The following is a 19,329-nucleotide window of genomic DNA, read 5'->3' as shown; positions in this document are numbered from 1 at the left end:
CACTGGCAACTGTGAGTATGAAGAGGGACAATCAGGTCAGGCTGCACAGTGGACACCTGTACATAATAGCACGTCTATATACATGGTGACAGGGGACAATGGCACAGAGCACAACCTACGCTGTAGACAGTGAGAGTGTCCACGTTGATGATGACACAAACAACACTGAGGATAAGGTGCCCCAGGGGACAGTATTGGGCACGCAACTACATGCTACTGAATGGCTGAATGGGAATGACTGCTACACACGTCACCATCCCTGCACTATGCGTAGCGCACACTCATGCACATCATGTCACAGGCCACTACATAGGACATGCGCGCTGTAAGGCATGACACATGAGAGACCAACTCCCATGTCTGGAGCCAGCATCAGTGCCAACTGACATGGAACCCACATGCAGTGAACTTGACAGTTCACAGGCAAGGTCCCACAACCTGTTACCCACCACCACCACCCATGATGCTACAGTCATTGTTCTCGTGGACAAAGCGCCAGCCTACATTACCTTGTGAAGGAGTGACTACACACAGACCAGGGAACACATTGCAAGGAGGGGAAGGGTGGCAGGGGCGCAGCGCTACACTTGGGCAAACTGGATGGGCACAGCACCTTTAAACCCTGCCAGTGAATTAATGCCACTGTGCCCTTACAAATGCCGGTGACACACAACAAACGCACATGTACCTACCCCCTTCCGCCTGCTGCATCGCCTGTAAGCGCCTCTCCAGGTCTGGAAAGACCACCGGCAGCACACGCCTGTGGAGGTGGGTCAGACGGCGGCGGCCGCGGTTCTTGTGGCTCTCAGGTGAGTCCCCCAGCAGGAGCCGTGCAATCCTCCGCGTCCAGCACCGGATATCCTGCCAGCGTTTCCTCACCTGGGACAGGCTCCGCCTCCGACCATCCACACGCCTCACGGCACTGACGGCGGTCAGCCAGATCTGCTCCTTGGCAGAGGCGCCTACCTGTGAGGAAGTACAAGTGACACCACATCAATACACCAGCCACATGTCACAGAGAGACATATGTGAACATAATAGCTGGTTACTACATGGCATGTAATGCAGCCAACGCATTGCACCTCTGTCATAGGGACATCATCCTCTGGTGAGGGAAAAGGCAGTACGTGCCATAGTGGGTACTCAGGTGGAATGATGGCAATGTCACAATCAATGATCAAGGCTCACACTGTGCATCACACCCACCCCTCCTGTCTCAGGGCACTGCTGTTAGTGATAGGTCCCCACCCCTCCTGTCTCAGGGCACTGCTGGGAGGACTCCACACCCACCCCTCCTGTCTCAGGGCACTGCTGGGAGGACTCCACACCCACCCCTCCTGTCTCAGGGCACTGATGTTAGTGATAGGTCCCCACCCCTCCTGTCTCAGGGCACTGCTGGGAGGACTCTGCACACACCCCTCCTGTCTCAGGGCACTGCTGGGAGACATCAGGCACCCCCCCCCTGGTACCCCCCCGACAGTACATGGCATGTGTGTCACACCGGGTCACAATGCCTGAAGACACAGTCACAACATAGGGACAGTCTGTGGCAGTGGCCTATGCACTCACCTGATACCCTGGTCGCCCATACAGCATGGGGTACTGTGGGAGGATCACATCCAGCAGAGCCATGTTCTCCTCCAGGGTGAATGGCTGTGTCCTCTCCACAGCCCTTGACATGGTTCCAGGGAATCAGTAGCAGCAGCTTGGTCGACAAATGCAAAGATGTGCAGGCAAGTAATCCCTCATGGGACCTGGCTGCCTTATATGTGGCCTTCTGCCCAGTCTCATGCACAGGAGTACAGAGTGATTGGTCACTCACATTTGCATCCTATGTTTCCACCAATCCCTTCAAACCTAGCAGTCTGTGGGTTCTCTATCGGTTTCATTCTCCTGCATGATGTCAGCCCCACAAACACATTGCAACAAAGTAGAAGAATTCCAACTGACTTCTGCTGTGCACCTTCCAGAACAAAATCGAAATTTGAACCTGGTCGCCATGACAACCAGCATGCATGTGGGCCTTAATACTTGTCCCCTATGTAATTAGGAGAATCACACACAGGTACGGTGCGTTTCCGGGCCCTAGGGCACCCCAAATGCATGGCAACGGCCCGTACATGCATGCCGACGTTCAAAATCACTATGGGTCTGCACGCGTATGCGTACACGTAGTGGTACGGACCGTACACACGCATGTACGCTCACTATCACTATGGGTCTGCACGCGTATGCGTACTCGTCGTGGTACGGACCGTACAAATGCCTGTACGCTCACTATCACTATGGGTCTGTGTACCCGTAGTGATAGTGAGCGTACATGCGAGTGTACGGTCCGTACCACTACGTGTACGCATATGCGTGCAGAACCATAGTGATAGTGAGCGTAGATGCGAGTGTACGGTCCGTACCACTACGTGTACGCATACGCGTGCAGAACCATAGTGATAGTGAGCGTACAGGCATTTGTACGGTCCGTACCACAACGAGTACGCATACGCGTGCAGACCCATAGTGATAGTGAGCGCACAGGCATTTGTACGGTCCGTACCACTACGTGTACGCATATGCGTGCAGACCCATAGTGATAGTGAGCGTAGATGCGAGTGTACGGTCCGTACCACAACGAGTACGCATACGCGTGCAGACCCATAGTGAGAGGGCCGTACACTCGCATGTACGCTCACTATCACTATGGGTCTGCACGCGTATGCGTACACGTAGTGGTACGGACCGTACGAATGCCTGTACGCTCACTATCACTATGGTTCTGCACGCGTATGCGTACACGTAGTGGTACGGACCGTACAAATGCCTGTACGCTCGCCATCACGATGGGTACACATACGGCAGCACTCCCACAGTGATTGGGGAACATACACAGGCCCTCTTAGCAGCAGTACGCCGGTTTGTACACATCACTGTGGTGATAGTCGACACACAGGTAGGAATAGGGCGGACATACTTGTCCATGGATGGACATACTTGTCCAGGAATGGACATCAAGGCATCGTCTGTGCATTACTACATGTGTGGGGCACAGGTGTGACAGGCTGTGATGTGGAACATGCCTCCTGAGTGGAGGAGGCACCAGATGTATGATGAGATGTGTACAGGTGTACTGTGTGAGGGTGCAATGTGTGCCAGGCATGCCCTTGACTCCTTTGACATGTGTGCATGTCGTACTGCGCACTTGGGGTGAGCGTCACTGGCATGGCACGGACACCAACACACGGAAGTGTCCCATGATGCCCGGTACAGGGGTCATGACACCTGACTTGTCACTACCCACAGTGCACAATGTGACTATGTCATTTATGTGTCCGGGATTTACATCAGGTTGATGTTGTAGCACCCTCAAAAGCTGCAGCCGTTGCAGCAACCAACATGTGTCTGTGTGTAGATTGTCATTGCACACTGTTCCGCACACCATGCCACATGTGGTATCTGATGTGAGGTGCACATGTATGCATGGGACACGGAGTAGCGTGACAAGGCCATGTCAGCATCCTCACAAGGAATGTGTGGTGAGTCATGACATGTGCACCTTCATGGCAAGGTGTGTGGGCAGGCCTAGTGTAATGTCATGTGACCTGTGGCTCCGGTGTTCCGCTACCAGTCTCTACAATCGGCATCCTACTTCTGCTGATGTGTGGGCGTATGTCACTCCTGTCTTGCGTCGGGCTGTTCACTTGCACTGGGACACAGCTATTCCCATGGCGTGGCATGGGGAGGTTCTCAATCACCGTGTGTAGCTGGGTCTTGGAAGGAGTGTCACCTTGCATCCATACGTGTCCTGGGCATGTAGCACATGCCTGACTCCCTATGTGGCATGTGTGTATTGGCAGATTTACATGTGCTCAGTAGACATGAGTTGTTCTCGTAGTGCACTCACTCTTCCTTGTCACTTCCAAATTACTGCAGAGCGCCTCCTGTTGCCCGAAGAATTCCAGACTTGGCCACCATGCAGGAGAATGACAGCATCCGGCTCTACCGCTTCACCCAACCGTTGATTCTGGAGCTGACGGCGAGACTGGCACCACACCTGCAACCGCAGCACAGGTATCCTACGGCACTGACACCCCAGCTGAAGGTAATGGCTGCCCTACATTTCCTTGCCACGGGTACCTTCCAATATACCATAGCCCATGTTGGTGGCATGTCCCAGAGCATGTTCAGCGGTGTGCTGCATGATTTCTTGGAGGCCATGTTGATTCACCTGGATGACTTCATCAAGTTCCCAACCCCTGAACAGATGACTGAGGTCAAACGTGGTTTCTATGCCCTGGGAGGGATGCCCCATGTCATTGGGTCCATAGATGGGACACATGTAGGTTTGGTACCACCACACGCACGGGAGGTGGCGTACCGCAATCGGAAGCACTACCACTCCATCAATGCCCTTGTGGTGTGTCTGTCCAACATGGTGATTTCACATGTCTGTGCTCGTTTTCCAGGATCAGCACACGATGCCTACATCATGAGGCGTAGCGGGATGCCTGATATGATGATGCAGCTGCGCAACGAACGTGCATGTGTTGTTGGTGGGTACAGTCTGTCGGTCCTGTATTCTGTTTGGCCGAGCAGCACTACCGCTTCGCCAGTTCTAACGATGTCCATGTGCTTTCCATTTAGGGGACGCTGGCTATCCCAACATGCCTTGGCTGCTGACACCTCTCCGCAACCCCATCACGCCGGCCCAGCTCCGCTACAACACCGCCCATGGCCGGACAAGGCGTGTGATAGAGAGGACGTTTGGCATGCTGAAGAGCCGATTCCGGTGCCTCCACAAGACCGGCGGCGCACTCCCATATGCCCCGGCGAAGGTCTGCAAGATCTTCATGGTCTGCTGCATGCTGCACAACATGGCAGTTGAAAGAGCTGTGCCCCTCATCCTGGATCAAGATGACGAGGACCATCCACCCGTGGAGGACGAAGGGCTTGGCAATGGGGCTAGTGATGTGGAGGATGTGGAGCCTCAAGAGGACATCCGGACTCGGCTCATACGCGACTTCTTTGCTTAGTGGTGAGTACCAGGGTCTGAGTGTGCACGCATTGGTCCACGTGTGGCATGCGTTGTGATGTGTGTCTCCACCTGCATGTATGGCACGTGGGTCAGAGGTGTGTGTGGGTGTGTCACTGGAGTGATGGTGGCAGTGATGGTAGTATTTCCCCAGACATAATTGTGACCTAGCATGTTGTCATACATACATGTGTCGAGTACATGCACATGCAAGTGGCTGTGCTTCTTGTGGCTGACTTCTTGTGTGTCTCTCTTCCCCAGGTACCTGCGCATGCCGTTTGCTGGTTGCATTGTTGTGGCACTGCTATTCCTCATGGACATGGCATCGTGGGCTGACTCAGCGTTACAGGCACGGACACGTTTGGAAGTCTCCATGGGGTAAGGGATGCATCTGGGGTGTATTGGGTGTGGCAGTTGTTCACGATGTGTGCACACTGCCCCGGTCGGGGTTTGGGTCCTCTGCAGACATGTGGCATCCCCATGGGACACGACATGCAGCTGGGTACACCTGAATAGATGGGCTGCCTGGTTGTCAGTCATCAGTGATGGGATGGTGGATTGTGATGAAGGCATCAATGTGTGTGACACTGCCCTCGGACACATACGGTTAACATTGTCTTGACATGGCGTGGGACTTCCACATCAGCGGATGTATGGTGTATGGCAGGCTCTCCGTGAGCAGCTGTGGGTATTTAGCTATTATCCGACACTTGTGTGCCAGTTCCATGGCTATCACGCATTAGTGCTGCAGAGTGGGGTGCCAGTGTTGGAGCCACATGTTACTCCACATGATGTGTTCATGTGTACTTCAAGTTGCCTCTGCAATCCCAAACACATGACTATTAAAGATGTCCCTATGCCTCCAAGGTGCCTCTTCTCAGTCAATGCTGGTGTGTTGGCACGGTGCATCCTGCATGTCTGGCATGGTATTCCCTGATTGTGGCTATGTGTCAATGTGTCGAGTGGCAAGATGCAAGCTGTGTGTGTGTGCTGAGACTGTGTAATGGGCATGATGTCCATGACTGTGTGGGTATTGTGACATGTGCCATCCCCATGCATCCAACGTTGTCCATGACCCCATTCTCTGCATCCACCGGACTCAAGCTTGCAGGACATGGTTCTGCCACCTGTCTACACGTACCTGGGTGCCCCCCAGGACACGGGCCAGGATCCCTGACCTCTGCGCATGACTGTTGCTGTACTCAATGTGTCTGTCAGCACGGTTGTTCGGCCACCCCCTCAGCTGGTTCTGACCATCACGGGTGTGTATGGTGCTCCATGTCTGTCTTGCCTAGTAAACTGTGACCCATGTGTCCTGTGCCAGACTCAGGCCCCAGGGTGTGGATGGTTGAAGTGAACAGATGACTCAGGCATGTTTAGACTGTACAAGACACATGTTAGGTAATAATGCTACCAGCAGGCATCAACTCATAATAGTGTGATTTATTATTGGGGGGGGGGGCCAAGTGAGGGCCTTTCCGGGATTAGGGAATCCAAAGTTCAGTAGGGGAGTTGGTGTCCTTGCCATTGGAAATCCTCAGAGTCCATGCCACAGTCTTTGTCAACATTGGTCAGCTAGTGACCAGCAGGGCCATGTGTCAGAGAATGTCTCTTGATGCTGTGATGCTGTTGCTCCAGTGGGCCAGGTGCCAGGCCAGGTGTCCTGGGAGATGGTGATGTAGCAGCCACCCTCACGGTCCTTTCCGTGGACGACCCGGCTTCCTGCGGGGAACCTCAGCAGCAGGCCGTGACGACGTCTGGGATGCTCCGTCGGATGTTTCCTCCTCCTCCTCATGATCCCTCCCTGTGGGTGGTGATGTTCTCCGCCTTCTGGCACAGGGAGGGTCGGCCATGGTGTCGGCCATCCGACGGAGTTCAGCGTGAATCCCCTGGGACGCCGTCACTTGCTCAGCCTGTCTGTCCTCCATCCTCCGTTGGTGTAGCTGTAGACAGGCTATTAGCTCCGCATGTTGCTGGGCCTGCTGGACCTTGATCCCCTCGAGGACGGACACAACCTGGGCCATGCCCGTGGTGTCCTGCCGGTATGAGTCCAGGATGTTACGGACATGTGAAAATACCGGATCCCCAGCCAACTGGTCAGGCTCGCGCCTCCGCCGCTCTCCACTCCCACCACCCCTGCCCACTTGCATCTGGCCTGCACTTGTGGGCACATGGGGTCTCCGGGACCCCTGAGGGGTGGCATTGGCGTTGTCGCCTGCCTCCTCCTGGGTGCCCGGGACACCGTGTCCCTCCTGGCGAGCCTGGCTGCATTGTGGTGTTGGGGCAGGGATCCTGGGTGTCTCCTGGGATGTGGCAGGAGTGGGGGTGGTGGTTGGCACGGTTGTACCTGACGCAGGTGCTGCAGGTGGTTGGACACCAGAGGGGCCAGGTCGGTCGGGGTCGTCCGCAGAGTGGTGAGAGTGGTCGCTGCCGGTGGGATCGGTCTCCTGCAGATCCGGGTCCTGTGAGTGTTCCCCCCCAGTGTTGGGGGGTGCAGCACGACGTTGACCTGTGTGTGAGAGAGACAATGTTACTTTGGATCCATGCAACATCCATGTTTCATCCGTTACAAAGTTGGCACATTTCCTCTTGGAATTAGGATCTGTCTTGCATTCCACTCACAGTGCACTTGTGCATGTGTGTGTCCCTTGGGCACCAATTTGGCCCCTTTAACTATGTGTGGCACAGTCTTACTTGCTGCGTCAAGTGTGACTGCAGTCAGCAGTGGAGTGTGCATGTGTGCCGAGCTATGCGTTTGCGCCTTCCTTGTAGCACTGTACATGTGCACATGGAGTGGATCCACACACTCATATGATGCAGGTGGCTGTCCTTGTGCTCGTGTACAGGTTGTGACATGGCCCTGCGTTTTGCCATGATGAAGAGGGGGGGTTCTGGCACTGGGCACCCTTGTCTACATGCACGCAGTCCACCTGCTGACGAGCAGACATTCCCACACACCAAAGGACTGATTTGCTCTCCCTGTGTCTCCCTCCTTCTCTGTCCCCCTCTCCCTCCCTCTCTGTCCCCCTCTCCCTCCCTCTGTGTCCCCCTCTCCCTCCCTCTGTGTCCCCCTCTCCCTCCCTCTCTGTCCCCCTCTCCCTCCCTCTGTGTCCCCCTCTCCCTCCCTCTGTGTGTCAGCCTCCTCCCTCTGTCCATCTTCCTGTGTCTCCCTCCCTCTGTGTCCCCCTCTCCCTCCCTCTGTGTGTCAGCCTCCTCCCTCTGTCCATCTTCCTGTGTCTCCCTCCCTCTCTGTCCCCCTCTCCCTCCCTCTGTGTCCCCCTCTCCCTCCCTCTGTGTGTCAGCCTCCTCCCTCTGTCCATCTTCCTGTGTCTCCCTCCCTCTGTGTCCCCCTCTCCCTCCCTCTGTGTGTCAGCCTCCTCCCTCTGTCCATCTTCCTGTGTCTCCCTCCCTCTCTGTCCCCCTCTCCCTCCCTCTGTGTCCCCCTCTCCCTCCCTCTGTGTGTCAGCCTCCTCCCTCTGTCCATCTTCCTGTGTCTCCCTCCCTCTGTGTCCCCCTCTCCCTCCCTCTGTGTGTCAGCCTCCTCCCTCTGTCCATCTTCCTGTGTCTCCCTCCCTCTCTGTCCCCCTCTCCCTCCCTCTCTGTCCCCCTCTCCCTCCCTCTGTGTGTCAGCCTCCTCCCTCTGTCCATCTTCCTGTGTCTCCCTCCCTCTCAGTCCCCCTCTCCCTCCCTCTGTGTCCCCCTCTCCCTCCCTCCGTGTGTCACCCTCTGTCACCTTGGCCCAGCTTCCTGGGCACACACTGTTAGCAGATCTTTGAGTGGCCCTTGGCCTGTTGATGTGAGTTTGTTTCTGATCTCCAGGCACCCATTTTGTCTGCTGTGTGTCTGTGCGCTGCTGCTGTGGTGGTGTGTGCTGCCACTCTTTCACACTGTTGGCTGTTCATTAGCTGCTGGCATGTGCAAAACAGTGCCTTCACCCCCATGTGTTGATGCAAGGCGTCCGCCATTTGCTGGCAAGTCATTCCTGTGTTGGGACACAGTGTTTGTCTGGCTGTGACCTAGGCCATATGGGCAGAGGGCATTGTTGTCTGCTTTGGAGTCGCACTATGTGATTCTTGGTGCCCACACTCCCGCCATCCGGGTTACCGTGTCATGTGTTGTTGTCTTCTGTGGCCTGTGACTTGACATTGTCCAGCTGGGTGCATGGGGCATGGTGGCAGCAGTGGCATGTGCCTGCTCATGGAGTGTGGTTGAGTAATGCGATGGCTTGTGGTGTTTGCGTGCCTGTTATTAATTTTGGTTGTGGTTGCAGTTCCCCCCATGTGAGGTGCGTTGTTTGTGTACTCACCCGGGTCTCGGAGTCCTTCTACTCCTTCAACTGCCTCCACCGGCAGTATGGCCATCACCCTCTCCTCCCAGGGATGGTACTGTACGGGTCTGCGGGAGGGCCCTCCTCCGGTGGCGTTGGCCTGGTCGTGTTCCTCCTGTCTCTTGGCTCTGACCCTCCTCCGCAGATCGTACCACCTGTTCTGGCAATCCTGCTTGGTCCTCCTGGTGTCCGCAACAGCATTCACAGCATCGACGATGGTCTGCCACATGGCTGTTTTGGCTGCCTGGCTGGTGCTTCTGACCAATGTTCCAAAGATCTGTGGCTCGACTCTGAGGATTTGATCAACAAGGACCTCCAACTCTCGGTGACTGAACTTTGGATTCTTGGTAGTGGGCATGGTGAGGGGTGTGGGTGGGGATGGTGTGGGTGTGGGGGGTGTGTGGATGTTGGGGGGGGGTGTGGATGGTTGTGTGTGTGTGTGAATGTGATGAGAGGGTGTTTGTGAGGGTGGTCGTGTGAAGGTGTGCAAGTGTAAGATGTGGTGTCGCTTGTAGTCTGGTTCTGTGGTGTCTGGCAGCAGTGGGTCTGTTGCAAAGGCTCATGGTTTGTGTGTGTGGGCCCTTTTTATTGGTCCATGGGTGGGTGTGGCAGTGTTTGAATTTTGGGTGGGTGTGTTATAAGGAGTGGTGGTGTATTGGGCCTCTGTTTGTTTTTGACAGTTGCAGGTCAGTGATTGTGTTATTTTAGTGGTTGTTGGCCATGTTTAGTGGCTGTGTGCCTTGCGAATGGTGTATTGTTGAGTTGTTTTGTTTTGTCCTTGTTGTGTACGTGCGTTTTGAGCGTGTGTACGGTGTGTACATGGGCCATTTGGTTGTACGATTTGGTCCTTGTGTGTGGCTTTGTACGACTCGTACATGCGGTTGTGATGTTGGGGCATGGGGTGCGCTCCGTACTTAGAAGGTTGTGTTGGGGGTGCGCCAGGAACGTACTGGGGTGGGGGTACGACTGGAACGTACTGGGGTGTTCATAGACGGTGGTACGACACGTACAGGGGTGGGGGGGTGTACATAGACGGTGGTACGACACGTACTGGGGTGGGGGTACGACTGGAACGTACTGGGGTGTACATGGGCGGTGGTACGACACGTACAGGGGTGGGGGGGTGTACATAGACGGTGGTACGACACGTACAGGGGTGGGGGGGTGTACATAGACGGTGGTACGACACGTACAGGGGTGGGGGGGTGTACATTGACGGTGGTACGACACGTACTGGGGTGGGGGTACGACTGGAACGTACTGGGGTGTACATGGGCGGTGGTACGACACGTACAGGGGTGGGGGGGTGTACATAGACGGTGGTACGACACGTACAGGGGTGGGGGGTGTACATTGACGGTGGTACGACACGTACTGGGGTGGGGGTACGACTGGAACGTACTGGGGTGTTCATAGACGGTGGTACGACACGTACTGGGGTGGGGGTACGACTGGAACGTACTGGGGTGTACATGGGCGGTGGTACGACACGTACAGGGGTGGGGGGGTGTACATAGACGGTGGTACGACACGTACAGGGGTGGGGGGTGTACATTGACGGTGGTACGACACGTACTGGGGTGGGGGTACGACTGGAACGTACTGGGGTGTTCATAGACGGTGGTACGACACGTACAGGGGTGGGGGGGTGTACATAGACGGTGGTACGACACGTACAGGGGTGGGGGTACGACTGGAACGTACTGGGGTGTTCATAGACGGTGGTACGACACGTACTGGGGTGGGGGTACGACTGGAACGTACTGGGGTGTACATGGGCGGTGGTACGACACGTACAGGGGTGGGGGGGTGTACATGGACGGTGGTACGACACGTACAGGGGTGGGGGGTGTACATTGACGGTGGTACGACACGTACTGGGGTGGGGGTACGACTGGAACGTACTGGGGTGTTCATAGACGGTGGTACGACACGTACTGGGGTGGGGGTACGACTGGAACGTACTGGGGTGTACATGGGCGGTGGTACGACACGTACAGGGGTGGGGGGGTGTACATGGACGGTGGTACGACACGTACAGGGGTGGGGGGTGTACATTGACGGTGGTACGACACGTACTGGGGTGGGGGTACGACTGGAACGTACTGGGGTGTTCATAGACGGTGGTACGACACGTACTGGGGTGGGGGTACGACTGGAACGTACTGGGGTGTACATGGGCGGTGGTACGACACGTACAGGGGTGGGGGGGTGTACATAGACGGTGGTACGACACGTACAGGGGTGGGGGGTGTACATTGACGGTGGTACGACACGTACTGGGGTGGGGGTACGACTGGAACGTACTGGGGTGTTCATAGACGGTGGTACGACACGTACTGGGGTGGGGGTACGACTGGAACGTACTGGGGTGTACATGGGCGGTGGTACGACACGTACAGGGGTGGGGGGGTGTACATAGACGGTGGTACGACACGTACAGGGGTGGGGGGTGTACATTGACGGTGGTACGACACGTACTGGGGTGGGGGTACGACTGGAACGTACTGGGGTGTTCATAGACGGTGGTACGACACGTACAGGGGTGGGGGGGTGTACATAGACGGTGGTACGACACGTACAGGGGTGGGGGGGTGTACATAGACGGTGGTACGACACGTACTGGGGTGGGGGTACGACTGGAACGTACTGGGGTGTACATAGACGGGTGGGGGTATACATATACGGGGGGTACGTGTCGGACGTACGGGGGCTGGGGGGAGTGTTGGGCGCGTATGCGGGCACATGTCTCCATGGTTGCTATTGGTGTTCGGTGCGGACGGTGTTTTTTCCATACGGTTGTAGGCTCGGACGCACGGGATGGATCGTGATTCCTCGGTCGGACTTGGATTTTTACGTTTGTAAGGTAAATCGTCCGAGGACGTGTCGGACACATTTTCCGACCCGAGGACGTATGGGGAATGATTCCCGGTGCGGGTCGTATGGACTTTTTACCATGCGAATCGTGATTGCCAGTTCGTACGGCACTTGGACGATTCGTACGGTAAAAAGACCCGATACGAGTCGCACGGGGGAATTTTTTACCGGATCGTGATCGGCACCATAGTGTATAGTATAAACTATGCACCAAAAAGTGTGATATAAGATGAACCGGGCGTGAAATATAATATGCAATACATTGTGCGCAATGACAGATTCAATGGAGAGCGCAAGATAGCACAGGCACTACCGCGTGCTATACGATGTGCGCCTTGGAGTGTAATATGCACAGGGCAGTGTTGTGTAACCTAACTAGTCTCTAAAGTTGTAATATAAAATATGTGCTGGGGAGTGTAACGTTGCATATGCACTGTGACAAAGATATGGATCCCAGATTGTAATATGTATGGCATAGCACTGTGCGTTATAACATAGGTATCGAGGAAGGCACGTTAGATGGGGCAATATAACCCGTGCGAAGACAAGTGTGGCATGACATATTCACGGGGTGGTGTTACAGTGCACATGGGCTAGAGAGTGTCATAGCATATGCACTAGCTAGTGGAATACAACACAGAGGTGTGCGGCACTCGGCAGGCAATGGTGGGTGTAACACAGCATTGGGCTCTGCCAGGAGCGCGCTGTGACTCTCAAGTGATGTTCGTCCCCTTTCCAGAGAGTAAAATAAAAAGTATTACACATCCGGCAGTGGATGTGTGTTTTATTAACCGTGAGGGGGGTTTCTTACATAGTTTTGGTCGAATTTTTGTCGAACCCCTTTGAATGGCTTGGTGTGCATGTGTATTAAATGTGCCCGTCAATAGCTACCCATGTTTGTATAAATAAACGACAAGGGTGTCTACCAGGATTAGGCACGGTAGAATTCACTGAAAAAAACATAGGTTTCAGGGGTGTTATAGTTAGCTGGACTTTTCACTTGTACAAAACCATTGAAATTCCCCCGTTATAGTTAGTTCAGCTAACTATAACTCGCGCGCCCGCAATGCACTGCTGATGACGTCACATATTACATCACTCATGACATGGTCAGTGACATCACTCATGACATCACTGATGACATCTCAAATGACATCACTGATGACATCATCCAGTGAATGTCTGTTTTTCTGAAAATTAAATATGTTTTATATATGTATATCTCAAGGTCGATGGAAGAATAAATGGGTATATAAGTGTCTAAATGGATGATTTGTTTTTGAAAAATTGATTGTGTAACTGACTGATTAAGTGTATCATAGTGAATACATGGCTTAGTGAGTAATGTTTAAATATGTAAATATCGGTATCAGTCTCTCACTTTGTGTATAAGTGGCTGCATGGGTTGGTGAGTAGCTACATGGGTGTCTATATAGGTTATTAGATGGTTTTTTGAGTATCAGTCTGAGTGTCTGCATGGTTCGGTGGGGGGTATTACGTAGTGCATAGGTGCATGAATGAGTGACTCACTGTTTGTATGTGTTGAAGACAGCATGTGTGCAGGACTGTATGGGTGGATGAGTGTGTGTATGGGTGTGTTAGTGAGTGAATGACTGTCTCAATAGTGTTGTTATGAGTAACTACATATGTTTTAAACTAGTATATGTGACTATTGGTGTATATAAGTGAGTATATGTGAGAGTGAGAGATTGAAAGAGTTCCTGTATTAATAAGTATGTGTTTCTATAAGTGATTGTTTAAAAGACTAAGTATGTGTAAGTTTCCGTAGAAGTAAGTGTGGTGGTGTGTGTATAACTGTATATGCAAGTAAATGTATGTTTGATTATTTATTAGCATGAGTGACTATGTGTGTGAGTAACTCTATGGATGAGTGGCATTGTGTAACAGGATGTATAGGTGTATGAGTACATATGATGAGTGAGTACATGTATGAGTGACTGTATAGGACTGTTGGTGAATGAGTGGATGTGTATGTGGATCTTAGAATTACTGAAGAGGTTGTTGTAACTGGTATTGGTATGTCCATTGTTTTGAAAATTTTAGTCTCTATTTTTGAATGTGTGTATCAAAGGTTATATTAGGGTGAGAGGAGGTCTGTCACTCTATCACAAGGATGATGTCATCAGTGATGTCATCAGTGATGTCATTTGAGATGTCATCAGTGATGTCATGAGTGATGTCACTGACCATGTCATGAGTGATGTAATGTGTGACGTCATCAGCAGTGCATTGCGGGCGCGCGAGTTATAGTTAGCTGAACTAACTATAACGGGGGAATTTCAATGGTTTTGTACAAGTGAAAAGTCCAGCTAACTATAACACCCCTGAAACCTATGGTTTTTTCAGTGAATTTCTGAGGTTTTTTAAATGCTAATTCCTAACTATAACGTGCCTGAAACCTATGTTTTTTTCTGTGAATTTCAAAGGTTTTTTAAATGCTTTCATTTCAAAAGAATTTTATTATTTTAAAGGAGCAAGTAAGGACATAGGATACAAGCAAAAGTGATACAATTGATATCAGATAAAGACACACAATATGTTAGATTGAAATTAAATATTAAGAAACACATCCTTAACATTCATTAATCTGCCGATATCAGATAAATAAGTTAATTAGGGAAGAAACAAATGATAGCCGGCAGAAGTAATTATTAAAAGTATCACCATCAGATAGTAAATTAGGGATGAGAGGAAAAAAGAAAGGAAGGAAGAAAAGACGGAAAAAGTAGGAAAGAGATGGAGAAAGACAGGGCGGAGTGAAGGAAGAGGAGAAGATTTCCAAAGGATTCACCCAACACACAAGACAACATTAACCAGACAAATCAAAAGGATATTGTTCCCCCAACCCCTCTGAGGCCAATTCCATGTACGTATCTAAGGGTTTCCAAACACCAGTAGATATAACAGGAGAGAGATGAGCGTGATCAACTGACGTATGAGCACTTCGTAAAAAGGAAACCCAAGCCCACCAAGTATGGTAAGAAACTGAAGAGAAAGATTTCCACTCCATGAGAATTACTTTGACTGCAATAGTCAATAAGAGATCCAACAATTGTAATTCCATGGAATCTAAAGGCAAAGGGACCAGGGCCGCCAACGGGCCTAAAACAATTAATGGAAAAGAGAATTGAAACTTAATATTAAAGATAATCATGAGGTGTTTGTGAATTAAATCCCAAAAGGGTTGGAGAAGGGAACAATCAAAGAACATATGTTGAAAATCGCCTGGTGAAAGACCACAACTCCAACACAGATTGTCTTCTTTGAGATTTAGCGAATACAAACGAATGGAAGTCCAGTGAAGAAGATTAACAGAGAAAAACTTAGATTGCATTAATGAGGGGGCGATTTTGTTACGAAGAGAAAACTTACCAATATCTTGCCATGTGTCTGAAGAGATATGATCGGTAACACTATGATCGAAATGATGTAGCCATTTTTGCTGTGCAACAGTTTGGGAAGGAAGTGTAGAGGACGACAAAAATTTGTAAATCCTAGATGCTACATGACCAGTCCTGATCCATAATTGAAAGAGCGTAATCGTAGGGGAAGAAGGATGAAGGTGCACTTTAGCAAGTGCTACCTTTATCTTAAGAAAGGTATAAAAATCTAAGTTAGATAAAGAAAATTGTTTTGCTAGGGAAGAGAAAGGGAAAGGATCATTATTGGAGTCATAGAGATGTTTAACAAGTGAGATACCTTTCCCAGCCCAATAAGACATCAACTCTGGATCAATATTAATTTTGATTTTAGAATTCCGCCAAATAGACGGCCATCTAGTTTTATGCAGTGGAATTGCCACTTTCTTATCAACCTTGCGAACCGCAGCAATAGTGTCTAAGATAATAGAGTGAGAGAATGGAATAGAAAGGGTATTCATGGTTAAAAAAGAGGCAGTCGGCAAAGGGGAGGCCAATTCTTGTTCTCTTAGCAACCAAGCTGGAACATGAATAGAGGGAGAAGAAAACCAGAGCGCACCCTGAGACGCCAGAAAAGCAGATTGATATTTCCCCCAATCAGGAAGATTACAGCCTCCCATATCGTAAGATTTCCGTAATAATTTATAAGCAATTCTAGCCCTTTTGTCATTCCATAAAAATTTGGAAGTAAGTAAATCAAGTTCGTGAAAGAAGGAATCCGAGAGCTTTACCGGAAGCATAGAAGAAACAAAATTAATAATAGGTGTTATCATCATTTTAAGAGTCTGCAGTCGACTCCACCAGGAAATATGCTTAGGAGACCAAGTTTCTAAAAGACGTCGCACCTTAAGAATAGTTTGAGATTCATTATAAGTAACCGTAGCATAAAGGGTGGAACAAAAATAAATACCCAGATATTTTAGTTATTTAGATTGCCACTTAAAACCCGCCGAACCCATATGAGAAGAGAAACAGTAAGCATTTAAGGGGAACATTTCTGTCTTATCTTTGTTCAGCGTATATCCTGAAACCTTTGAGAAAAGAGAAATCGTATCAGAGATAGCAGGGATGGCCAATGCAATATCATCAGAAAAAATAAGAACATCATCCACATATGCAGCTGTTTTTATCTGATGAGACCCAAAAGAGAACCCCTTAATGTCTGGATGTAAGTCAATCATTCTGAGAAGAGGATCAATGGATAACAAAAATAAAAGAGGAGACAAGGGACATCCTTGCCTAGTACGTTGGCGAAGGTTAAAAAAGGACGACGTAGCTCCATTTACTCTTATGTTAGCTCTAGGTCAGGAATAAAGAGACATAACTATACGGATAAAGGAATCACCAAGATTGTGTGCACATAAAACAGCTCGTAGAAAAGGCCAAGAGACCTTATCAAAGGCCTTTTCAGCATCAAGGGCCAAGGCCGCCGCCGGCAGATTGGATCGCTTGGCTGAACCGAGAATGTGACAAAAAGTACGGATATTATCATGTGCAAGACGACCCTTTACAAAACCTGTTTGGGAAGGATGAACCAATTGAGGAATAAAGGATTCTAAACGTTTAGCTAAAATTTTAGCAAAAATCTTAGCTTCCATGTTAAGAAGAGAAATAGGACGAAAATTTTTGGGGTCCGAACGAACTTTTCCTTCTTTGGGGATTACTACAATAGTAGCATCAGCAGCAGTACCAGACACAGAACCATCTTTAATAAAAGCATCAAAGACGGATTGAAGTTTCGGCACAATCACAGACATTAAGGTTTTATAAAACAAAATAGGATATCCATCAGGACCTGGAGCCTTACCGGAGCGAAGGTTTTTTAAATGCTAATTTCTAACTATGCCTACAGAGATAGGACATGTGAAGAAAGAAGAAAAAATGCACAGAAAGAAAAAAAAGAAGTGCAGAAAGAAGCAACAGAAGTCCTCAAAGACGAAGAAAAGTGCAGGAAGAAGGATAACGTGCAGAAAGAACAAAAAGAAGAGCAGAAAGAATCCTTGTTGCAAAATCATCCTGTACCCTCAACTTTTTCAGACGGATTCTGGTGGTAACTGAGTCTGACTAACCAGTCCTAGAGCCAGTGCTATGTTAAAAGACACTTAGAATACAGTGAAAACACCTACATACACTAGGGAACATTATGCGTTGGGGTCCCCCTGTGATTAGCATGATCTCCTCTGTAAGCCCCTAGTATATAATAGGGCAGGGGGATTAAAACTACCTCTTAAAACAGGCCACAGGGCGTTTTTGCACACGTTAACTCAGGCCCCGTCCCCTCCCTTCACCACTGTGTAAACACGCCCTGTGTCCGTTTTTAGTTGGGAGATTAAGTTCATTTGAATCCTGAGGGTCCCTGGGGTCCAACTAGCCCACTAGGTACCTCCAGTAAGTGCCACAGAGCTGCGTTGCAGAGAGGTGTAAAAAGTGACACAGCCTGGACCACCTCTCTGCAATGCAGCTCAGTGGCGCTTACTGGAAGCACTTGGTGGGCTAGTTAGCCCCCAGGGGCCCTCAGTATTGAAGGGAAATTATATCCCAAATTTAAAACGTGCCATAGTGCGTGTTTGCACACGTCACCTCAGGCCCCGTCCCCTCCCTTCACCACTGTGTAAACGCGCCCTGTGGCTGTTCTAAGTTGAGAGATTAAGTCCCCTTGAATCCTAAGGGTCCCTAGGATCAAACTAGACCACTAGGTACCTCCAGTAAGCGCCACAGAGCTGCGTTGCAGAGAGGTGTAAAAAGGGGCTTGGCCTCAGAACACCTGTCTGCAGCGCAGCTCCCTGGCGCATACTGGAGATGCCTGTTGGGCTAGTTGGCCCTCAGGGACCCTCAGTATTGAAGAGGAATTAATTCCCCAACTTACAACTCGCCAGGGGGCGCGTTTGCAGAGTGCTGCAAGGAGGGGGCGTGGCCTCCTGCACGATGCCAGTCTTTTATTTATTTTAATTTTTTAAGAAGGATGGCTGTGTGGTTCCCCTTCTTATTCTAATTTATTGGCCCTGATGACCCCATCCCCCAGGGCCTGTCTCCTAATTATATTTTTTTGACCCCAATCCCCAGGGCCGGCCACTGTTTTTTATTATTTTTAAAAAATATATATTTATAGACACACCTAGGACATGCTGGACAAACCGTACGTACCTATCACCATGATGATTTGAGTGATATTCATTAAAAGGCGACTATGCATACAATGAATCCACGTGGAATGTATTTACACCACTAGTGAAGCTCTGACATGTCTGATGCCCTACCGTGCCTAATCCCGGTAGACACCCTTGTCGTTTATTTATACAAACATGGGTAGCTATTGACGGGCACATTTAATACACATGCACACCAAGCCATTCAAAGGGGATTCGACAAAGATTCGACCAAAGCTATGTAAGAAACCCCCCTCACGGTTAATATAACACACATCCACTGCCGGATGTGTAATACTTTTTATTTTACTCTCTGGAAAGGGGACGAACATCACTTGAGAGTCACAGCGTGCTCCTGGCAGAGCCCAATGCTGTGTTACACCCACCATTGCCTGCCGAGTGCCACACACCTCTGTGTTGTATTCCACCAGCTAGTGCATATGCTATGACACTCTCTAGCCCATGTGCACTGTAACACCACCCCGTGAATATGTCATGCCACATTTGTCTTTGCAC

Source organism: Triturus cristatus, chromosome 8 (genome assembly GCF_964204655.1).
Source record: "Triturus cristatus chromosome 8, aTriCri1.1, whole genome shotgun sequence".
NCBI classification, from domain to species: domain Eukaryota; kingdom Metazoa; phylum Chordata; class Amphibia; order Caudata; family Salamandridae; genus Triturus; species Triturus cristatus.
Note: the sequence above shows the minus strand (reverse complement) of the source record.